Raw genomic sequence first — 9,174 nt, forward strand, 5'->3', positions numbered from 1 at the left:
CATCCGGCAGGGGCTGCGCGGGCCGCGTTGGGCTCCAGCCACCCGCGCCCGAGCGCGCGAGCAGGGGCCAGGCGGCTGCCCTGGAGGGAGGCCGGTGTCCCCGCGGGCGCCCGACCCCGGCCACCCCACGGGCGCCTCGAGGCCGAGGCCGAGCCGGGAGCAGCTCGGGGTCGCGGAGCCGGGGGCCCGGGGCTTGGGCAGGACCGGCTTCCCCTCCCCCGGCGAGCCGAGACCACCGCGGGGCTCGGGAGTGAGGTCTTCACAAAGGGAAATCGCCCCGAAATCCGGGAGCGGGCCCTCACCCCTGCATTTGTTCCTGCATTAAATAAACCTGACACACACGTGTGTCTTTTCCGAGCGTTTCCCGCGTGCAAAGCGCTGGGCTTGCAAAGGGGCGTAAAGCAAAACGAGAACAAAGCCGCTGTCGGCGCTCACGAAGGGCGCCCGGGTGGCGCGGAGACGGCCGCGCCGGCGGGGGTCCGGTGACCCCAGGGGGCTCACCCGGATCGCTGGCAACCAGGACATATATTTTGTTTTCTAAAGGAGAATGTATGCGTCCGTTGTGTGACTAAAGATTAATATTAAAAATATGTTTAGAGGAAATAACAAAATGCATAAAAGAAAAGAAAAAGAAACGCGAGAGCCGGGCTGGCGCGTTCATTTCGGGGAAGGGGCCGCGGCTTCCAGACAGAGGGCGGTGGGAGAGGGCGATGCGCGGGGAAGGGGCTCTAGCTCGCCGACTTTTCCCGGCCGTGGACCGTGCTCGGGCGAGACAAAACCTCGCAGCCTGTCTCGCCGCCGCGTGCAGCCGCAGACAGCGAGCAGCCTGCCTTCCCCGAGCTGGAGGCTGCGGCGCGATGAAGACGCCGCTCCAAAGGCAGAGACCCTGAGTTAGCTCGTGGAGGGAAATTCGGGGAGCCGGGGTGTGGACCCCCAGGCTTAGCTCGGCACCCCGGTAAATATCTGCATGTTTGCCGAATGAGGGAGAACTGTGTCCCCACACCGCATCAGATCTCCCCAGTGAGATCTGACTCCAGACACACGGCTAAGCCCCTCAACTCCCCCTTCGGAGGGCAGATTTTATAAATAACTGAGCCGGTCTTCGGTGAGAACATCAGATTAGAAATGTGGTCGCACTCTGTTCCTTTCTCCCGAGCACTCATCACCTTGCAAAGCAGGGACTTGTTTACTTCTGGCTCTCTGCTTCAGGCTAGAACGTGATCTTCCTCCTACGCAGGGACTGTGTTTTATTCATCTTTGTACCCACTGCCATTTCATCTGGCTTGGAATAGGCTCCCAATAAATGTTTTTGAAATATGTGCATGAATGAATTAGACACTGGAGATTTAGTCCCCACAGTCTCTGACCGCCCTCAAGTGACTTTAAGCCTGTAGAGCCCTTATCTGTTAAGAAAGAAAACTGGGGGGCTTTTAATAATCCTGTAATCTGTGCCCTGTCTACCTCTTCGGGGCTATTGTGAAGATCAAATAAGATAAGTGAAAACCTTTGTACACTATCCAGTGGTGAGCAGATGTTATATAGGATGGTTATTCATTTATTCCCTTTGCTTGGAAAGCTTAGGAAAGTAATTCCTGGGCTTGTGTTTCAGCAGATGGTGGTCGCTTTTCCTGGTCAGTCTTAAATATTTATTGCAGGACAATCTCGTTCTTACATTTAGGAAATCAATCAAGCTTCCATTTCTTTGAGAGAAATGAACAGTGCTCGCACACATAAATAATGGAAGAAAAATCCTCGTATTCCCAAAACAGCTACTCCAAGCAACCCAAGAGCCCAAGAGCAAAAAAATGATGAAGAATCCATGAGATTGGCATAGCAACCCAAAGGCAGCACTGTGCAGCTATAACCCCGCTGCGTCCAGGCAAGAGATTGTGTGCGTGAAATAGTGTTAAGTGAAAAGAAGGGAGCCCTGGAGAGGTCATGCACGCTAGTGGTGATCTTGTCCACGTGTGCCCTGACCCATATTGGAAAGGAGATGGGGAGATGGGGGTGTGGGGGGAATGTAAATCATTATATTTGAATGTTCCTTGGCTGTTTTATTTTCCTGTCAAGTGGCTTGAGCCTGATTTTTTTTTTTAAAGCTTTCCCTCATGGCCAAGTATGTGTTTCCTTGGAATTGAAATCTAGGTTGATGGTTTTATATTTTAAAAGCTTTCATTGTGACTCATTCTTGGCCTGGGATAGGATTCTGTAATACTCCCCAAGCTCAAAGAGCCTGGGTGTCCTGTTTCTTGGGCTTCATACCCACTTTCTAACATTTTGCCAATAGATCCAAGAAGTCATTTTTGGAGACAAATGTTTCATTGTCTTCTTGTCATCTTAATCAGTGTGGAAGGGAACCATAAACATGGAATTTCCCGGCTGAAGCCAGATGATGGCAGGGGCAGTAGGTTTCCGAGTGCTGACAGGTCAGTGGTTAGACAAAATGGGTCAGCAGTGCACAACTCGCCCTTTGGTGAAGAAGTTTAGATGAGGTAGGCTCATGAAGCCCTCGTAGTAAATGCTCCGTAAATGGGCAATGTGGCTTATGACAGTAGCCGTCTTGCTGACACAAACCTCACATGGGCTGGACTCTCCCTGGAAGGCATCACGGCTGACTCCAAAGAGTAGGGCACGGTGCTGGGAACTGGGTTCTCTCCAAGCACGTTTTCAAGATTCTTATTCTCTGGTTTGAGAATCATATGGCAACATATTCTCGCATGGAAGAGGAGTTTAAACAGTCTCAAATGAACCCCTTTTAACTTGGGTCTTTCTAGCACCTACTGAAAGACAGATGGTCATTCTTCTATCAAGATGAACAGCAAAAGCCCCCAAGCCTAATGAATGTGTCGTTTGCTCAGATCTGACACAACAGGCAGATTCTGGCTGGATTTAGGAAACAGAAGCTTTGTATTGTGTCTCCCCAAATAGCTCCTCAAAACCTTGAGTATTTCCAACCTCAGAAAACTCTCTAGCTCTGTCTGTCTTCAGCCATGATGCCCCTCGCAAGCAGAGAGACTCCGGAGAGAGGCAACAGTTTTGCTTGTCCAGACTGCATTAGGTTTTTATACCAGGTTTCAATTCAGTGGGTATTTCTAAACCTCTAGCAGTGGCTGTGCCTAGCTCTTACCAGGCCCTGCTAAAAGGGATGAAACAGAGCAAAGATCTTGCCTTCAAAGAATTTGCAGTCTCTGCTACCTCTGCCCAAATGATGGTTCTCATCATGTGCGTTTCTCCAAGAGCCTCCTAATAGCCACTCTCTCTCCCTCTCCATCCATCCTTTACCCAGCAGCCACGGTGACCTTTCCAAAGCACAAATCTCATCATGTCACTGCCTGATTGAGGCCCTGAAACAGTTCCCTCTGTCCCACACCAGCAATGTTCAGCAGAAAGCAGGTGCTCTCTAAGCCAGGCCATCACTAATAGTAACTAATGATGATCTTGTCTTGGTTGGCAGAAAAAAATTAAGCTAATTGATGGAGTAGACTCCATTTTAAGTGTTTCTCCCCTCACTTTTTCTTAAGCCTTTGGTCCCTGCTACCGCTTGGCTGTGTTAGAATATAGTATAAGACTATATCTGATTTATCCCAGAATCATGAATTTCATTAATTTTTTTTTCCACATATCAACATTTTCTGATGTTCTGCTCTCTCAACGTGGTGGAATGTCCACTGGGATGGAGGCTTGGCATTCAAGGCCCTTCCCAATAGGCCCCACCCAAGTGGTAAGCTTTTTCCTTTCCAGGCCTTGGCTCATGTGGTTTTCTCTGCCTAGATTGTGGGTCTTCCTCACTCTGCTTGGTGAACTCTTGCTTAGTACCACCTATTGTCTGGTGTAATAAATGTTTGTGGAATAGATGAATAGATGGATTGATAGACAGAAAGATGAGATTAAATATATTAAGTACCAGAGTATACCAGACCATCAAGACCCTGAATGGGTAGCATAGACGGAGTATGGTGGTCCTCTCTCCCTCCTCGCTCACCGTGCTTCAGCCACACTGGTCTTCCTTACTATTCCTCAAACCACCTTAGCACTTGCCATTCCCTCCTACCTAGGCTCTTCATGTGACTGGCTCCTTCCCATGACTCGGATCTCAGACCACCCCATATAAAGTAGTCTCCCCACTTTTTCCATGCCATTGGGAAAGAACCGTCCCCTCCCAGGGCCCTAGGCCCATCATACCATGTGCCCATGCTTGGTCAACTTCAAGACTCAAATAGCATCTAACCTCCTGGCTTTTGGACTTTGAGACCAAGAAAGAGACCTCTTTGCTAATAGCTCAGGCCAGCAAAACATCTCTTCTGCACTCTATTTTCTCTTTCAGCATGATGTTGACACATGCGTCCTCAAATAAATCAACTTCTCATCTTAACCATCTTCCTTGGCAGGAACAATAAGTTGATGCGCCAAGCCAGGGCTAACGTGTATGACTCAACCCTTGAAAAAATATAAAGGAAATCATTGTGTTTTCACGCTAACAGGTACTGAGACACAGCCAGCTCATCCGTTTCTAGTTTGTTTCCCATGGCCATAACCACTGACCTGTTTGTGGCATTCTGTGAGATGTGCAAGTACAGAGCTGGACTCTGGTCTTCTCCAGATGCCACTCTTGTAACCAGCAGCCTCTCATTAGCCACGTGGCCTTGTATGGGTCAGGACCCCTTTGGTTGCAAGTGCAGAACCCAAATCAAATAGGCTTAAGCTTAAAAGCAAATGTATTGGCCCAAATAACTAATAAAAAATCTCGGCATAGCTGGATCCAGAGGGTAAATGATATCAACAAGAGTCTGTATCTCTCAGCTCTTTCTTCCTTTGTGTTGGTTTCATGCTCAGGCTAGCTCTCCCCAGGAGGTGACAAATTGATATCCAGAAACTCTCCCCTGGTATCTCACAGTGTAGCAACCCTAATAGAAAGTACACTTTTCTTTCCCAGTGGTTTCAAAAAGTCCTAGAATTGACTCTCAGTGGCCTGACTCTCCTGATCCCTGAACCTTGAACCCTAAACCCTAACCTGTGGCCAAAAAGTAGTGATCATCTAATTGGTCAGGCCTGGGTCACGTGACCACTTCTGGACTCAGGAAGGTGAGGGTGGCAGGGTCAGAGCCACCCAAACAAAATGCACTGCAAGTTCGCCCTTTTGAAATCAGTATGTTGGACCCAAGAAAAGGGATGTTGGGTGCTCACATGCAGCAGATTTCCACCTTAGGCCAGTTTTCAGTCCTTACCCAGGGCCCTTTACACGTTGCCATCTGCTCTCCTTGAAACTCACTCCTCTGGCTTCTGGAACTTTGGGCATGACTAGTTCTCCTCCTTCGTAATCTTTCTGTGACCCAGCCCCCAAATGTTGATTTGCCTCAATGTTTCGTCCTTGCTTTTTGTGTCTCACCTTTCACTTACCTGTAATTTCAGGTACCACCTACCTATAGGCTGTCTCTGTAAACTCCACCCCCTGCCCTCCCCATGTGGATTTCCAACTTCCACCTGTACGCCTGGATGTCCTACACGTCCCACCCTGAACCACTGGCTTCCCATCTAGGTGTGCTCCTCCTCTATTCCTGATCTTTATCAATGGTACCAGCAGTGATTCAATCCCCCTAAATAGAGCCTTTGGCATCATCCGCCATCCCAGCTCCTTTTTGCCTGGGCCAATATACCCTCCACAACCAGAGGGCGAAAGATTCTGCCGCCTACGTGTCAGCAGTCCTTCCTCTCATAGCCACTGCCACTCCACTGTCCCTTTCCTGGAAAATCTCAACAGTGACCTGTCTACCTGGTCCACGTGTCTCCAGTGCTGGTGCCTGGTGCAGGAAGTCCTCTAAACCATCACCTTTCTAAAAAGATCAATCTGTTCATGTTCCTCTCCTGATTAAAATTAAAAATTTTTAATTAACTCCTTAACTTTGCCTCTAAAAGTGTTCATGGCCTCTCAAGCCACATCCACCTCAAATCCTATGCCTTGTGGAACATTCTCTGCACATTCCATGCTTACCATTTCTGTCCCTTTTGACATTTGATATCTTTGGCCTTGAATACTTACCTCCACTCCCACCCTCTTGTCTTGGAAAACTCTCCCTCACCTTTCAAGATCAAGTTCAAATGTCACCAGTGAGCCCTTCCCCATCCCCCCAGACAACATCAGTCACTTCCACTTCTTGGAGGACAAAGCACCGTGTTTGTTCATGGCCTGCAGGATATGCCACCCTGTGGCCATCTCTGAGTCACCAGTGCCTTCCAGAGAAGGGCTTGCTCATTGTGCATGACCAAATGAATGACATTTGAGCATCCCTAATGAGGGATGGGGAGTGAGGTGGGTCCACCAGGGTCAGAGAGGGCCAGGGAGGCATCTTACAGCATATCACAGGATGAAGATGGATTCTTATTTTACAACCAAAGCCCAGCATTTTGGATGTGAGGCTTGTGAGGCTGATTGGGCCAAGCAGAGTCCAGATAGATGTCTTGGGGCTGCTACCTGTAATCAAGAGTCATTCATAAGCCCAAATTTCTCGAGGGGTATTTGGGATAATGAGAAGGTTGTATAAACCGATGACAGAGAGAAAAATCCAGCTGAATTTTGCACCTCCCATTGGCAGATCTCCTCTCTTTGAAAGGCCAGCTCATCCTTAGCTGGCAGTCTAAATCAATTCGAGCCTCAAGGTTGGATTGTTGGTGATAAACACGTCTCCGGTACCCTCTTTCTCTTTTTTTCCTCCCAAGTTCAGCTGCAAACCTAGTTAAATGCCTCCCTTGGCTCCATTAGATGTGACTTACCCATTCCACCCTGATGAGATTGACAGCATGCTGCATGTCTTTTTGAGGAAAATAAAGACTGAGGGAGGTGGACTTCTGTCACATCATCTCTGGAAATATGACTGGACATGGGGTCGGGGTGAAGTTCATCCGATTCTCTCTGGGTGCTCTGTTTCTCCCGAGGAGCCGGGGAAGCGGGGCGGGTGTTATATGCAACTTCCAAAGGAGAGGTTTTGAGGTCCATGGGGACTGCAGAGTGATAAGACTTGGTGTGACAGGTAGTCACCTTTGCAGGAGGCCCAATCTTAGTGGGGTGGGGTCGAGGTCCAGAGAAGAGCCAAGCTCACACAGACTCCTCTGCATGAGTCGTGTCTCCTGCTGCACATCAGGACCACGATGTTTAGCACCTCCTTGGTGCCCTGAGGACCATTTCCAGTAATCAGTGTTAAGTTCTGACTCAATCAATGAAGGAACCAATTGCTTTACCAATATAGAGGTATTGAACAGCTACCATGAGCCCAGCATTGTGGAAGATGCTAGAGTTGTATAAGACATTCTGCTCTCAAAGAACTCACAGTCTAGCTGGGGACACAAAAGCAACAGATGGGAAACAATTAGTGAGCAATGGAGCTTGAAAAAATATGCCGAAATGACTATAAAGTCAGTAGCAGTTCGGAAAAGGGAGAGATTGATATTTCAGCGAAAGCTTCCTTTTTGAAGGAGCGAGAGGAAGACCTGTGCCTTGAAGGATGGGAAAAGGCTTCTGAAAGGGGGGAGCATTCCAGAGAAGGGAAAACAGCGTGAGCAAAGCTGGGGAATCGAAACTCAGAATCAGGTGGGCAAAGGATGAGAAGATGGCCGGACTGAGCCCACGGGGCGCTGAGGAACTGTGGGAGGTGAGGATGGTGAATATATTAGGGCAGAGCAAGATTTGGGGCCCCCTGAGAGTCAAGGGTTTAAATCTGATGTTCATTCAATTCACAAACACTTATTGCATACCTACTGTGTGCTAGGTACTGTGACTTGTGCTGGAGACTCAGGGATGAACAAGACACAAGGAAAGTCAGACACATCAATAAATATATTACAGTAAGTGTTAGGGTGGAGGTACACACCAGGTGTCTGGAAGCCAAAGAGGCGTAGACAACTTACCTTAGTAAAGATTTAGGTGGGTTTCTTGGAGGCAATTTTGTAGAGCACTAGAAGTTGGCCAGGTGTCAAAGAGGAAGGAGCGTCGTCTGGGTATGTATAAAGATGTTCACTGCAATGTTGTTTATCAGAGTGAAAAAGTGGAAGCAATCTGAATTTCCAACAAAGAGCGACCAGTTAAATAAATTATGGTCCATGTATATGGAATGCCATGCAGCAGTTAAAAAGAATAAGGCAGTTCAGTATATATCTATTTGAAAGGTCTCCAAGATATACTGTCAAGAGAAAAAATGCACGTTCCAAAAAATATATATTGTATGCCATCTTTCATAAGAGAAAAATATATATATATATAGTTGGTAAATGACTAGATTATCTCTGGAAAGAGACACAAGAAACATGGAATAATGGTTGTCTCCAGGGAGAGGAACTAGGAGGAGAGCACAGAGGAAGGCTGTGACTCAGGCTTGGTGAAAAATGACTCCAAAAGGAGACACTGCTTGAAGCTTGAATCTTAAAAGGTGCTGAGGTCCCCCAGAGCGTGGGTGAGGAGCAGTATGCTGGGCAGAGGGGACAGCCCAAAGGAGCCTGGGGTGTTTACAGACCCTTGAAGAGGGTTGGGAGGAAGGTGGACTTGGGATATGTGGCTGGTGGGCAGGCAGAGACTGGACAATGAGAAGAATGATGTGCCAGGCTAAGAGGTTCACACTTTAGTCTAAAATGGCTCACTCCCTCCATCAGTCAACAGCAATGTGGACCTCGTATGATGGCTTTCAAACGTGTTAACTTGGTGTCTCGGTTGTCTGGTTCAGTGCGGTCAGGCTGCTATAACAAAATGCCACAGACTGGGTGACTTACAAACGACAGAAATTTATTTCTCACAGTTCTGGAGGCTGGGAGTCCAAAGGAGCAGGGCACCAGCAGAGTCGAGTTCTGGTGAGGGCTCTCTTCCTGGTTTATAGCTGGCGCCTTCCCACATGGCGGAAGGGGTGAGGAAGCCCTCTGGGGTCCCTTTTATAAGGGCACTAATCCCATTCATGAGGGCTCCACCCTCATGATCTAGTCACCCCCCCAAAGGTCCCACCTCCTAATACCGTCACACTGGGGGTTAAGATTTCAACATAGGAATTTGGGGGGGCACAAACAGTCAGACCATAGCACTTGGCCGGGCTGAACTACATTTCCTAGAATTCTCTTTCTTGTATGTTTCCAGTTAGGATGTGCCACCAGGAGATGCTCGTAGGATTCGGAAGGTGCTGTTCCTGACCCGGGATACCA

Source organism: Ceratotherium simum, chromosome 21 (assembly GCF_057802395.1).
Source record: "Ceratotherium simum simum isolate JZ-2026a chromosome 21, ASM5780239v1, whole genome shotgun sequence".
Taxonomy (NCBI): Eukaryota; Metazoa; Chordata; class Mammalia; order Perissodactyla; family Rhinocerotidae; genus Ceratotherium; species Ceratotherium simum.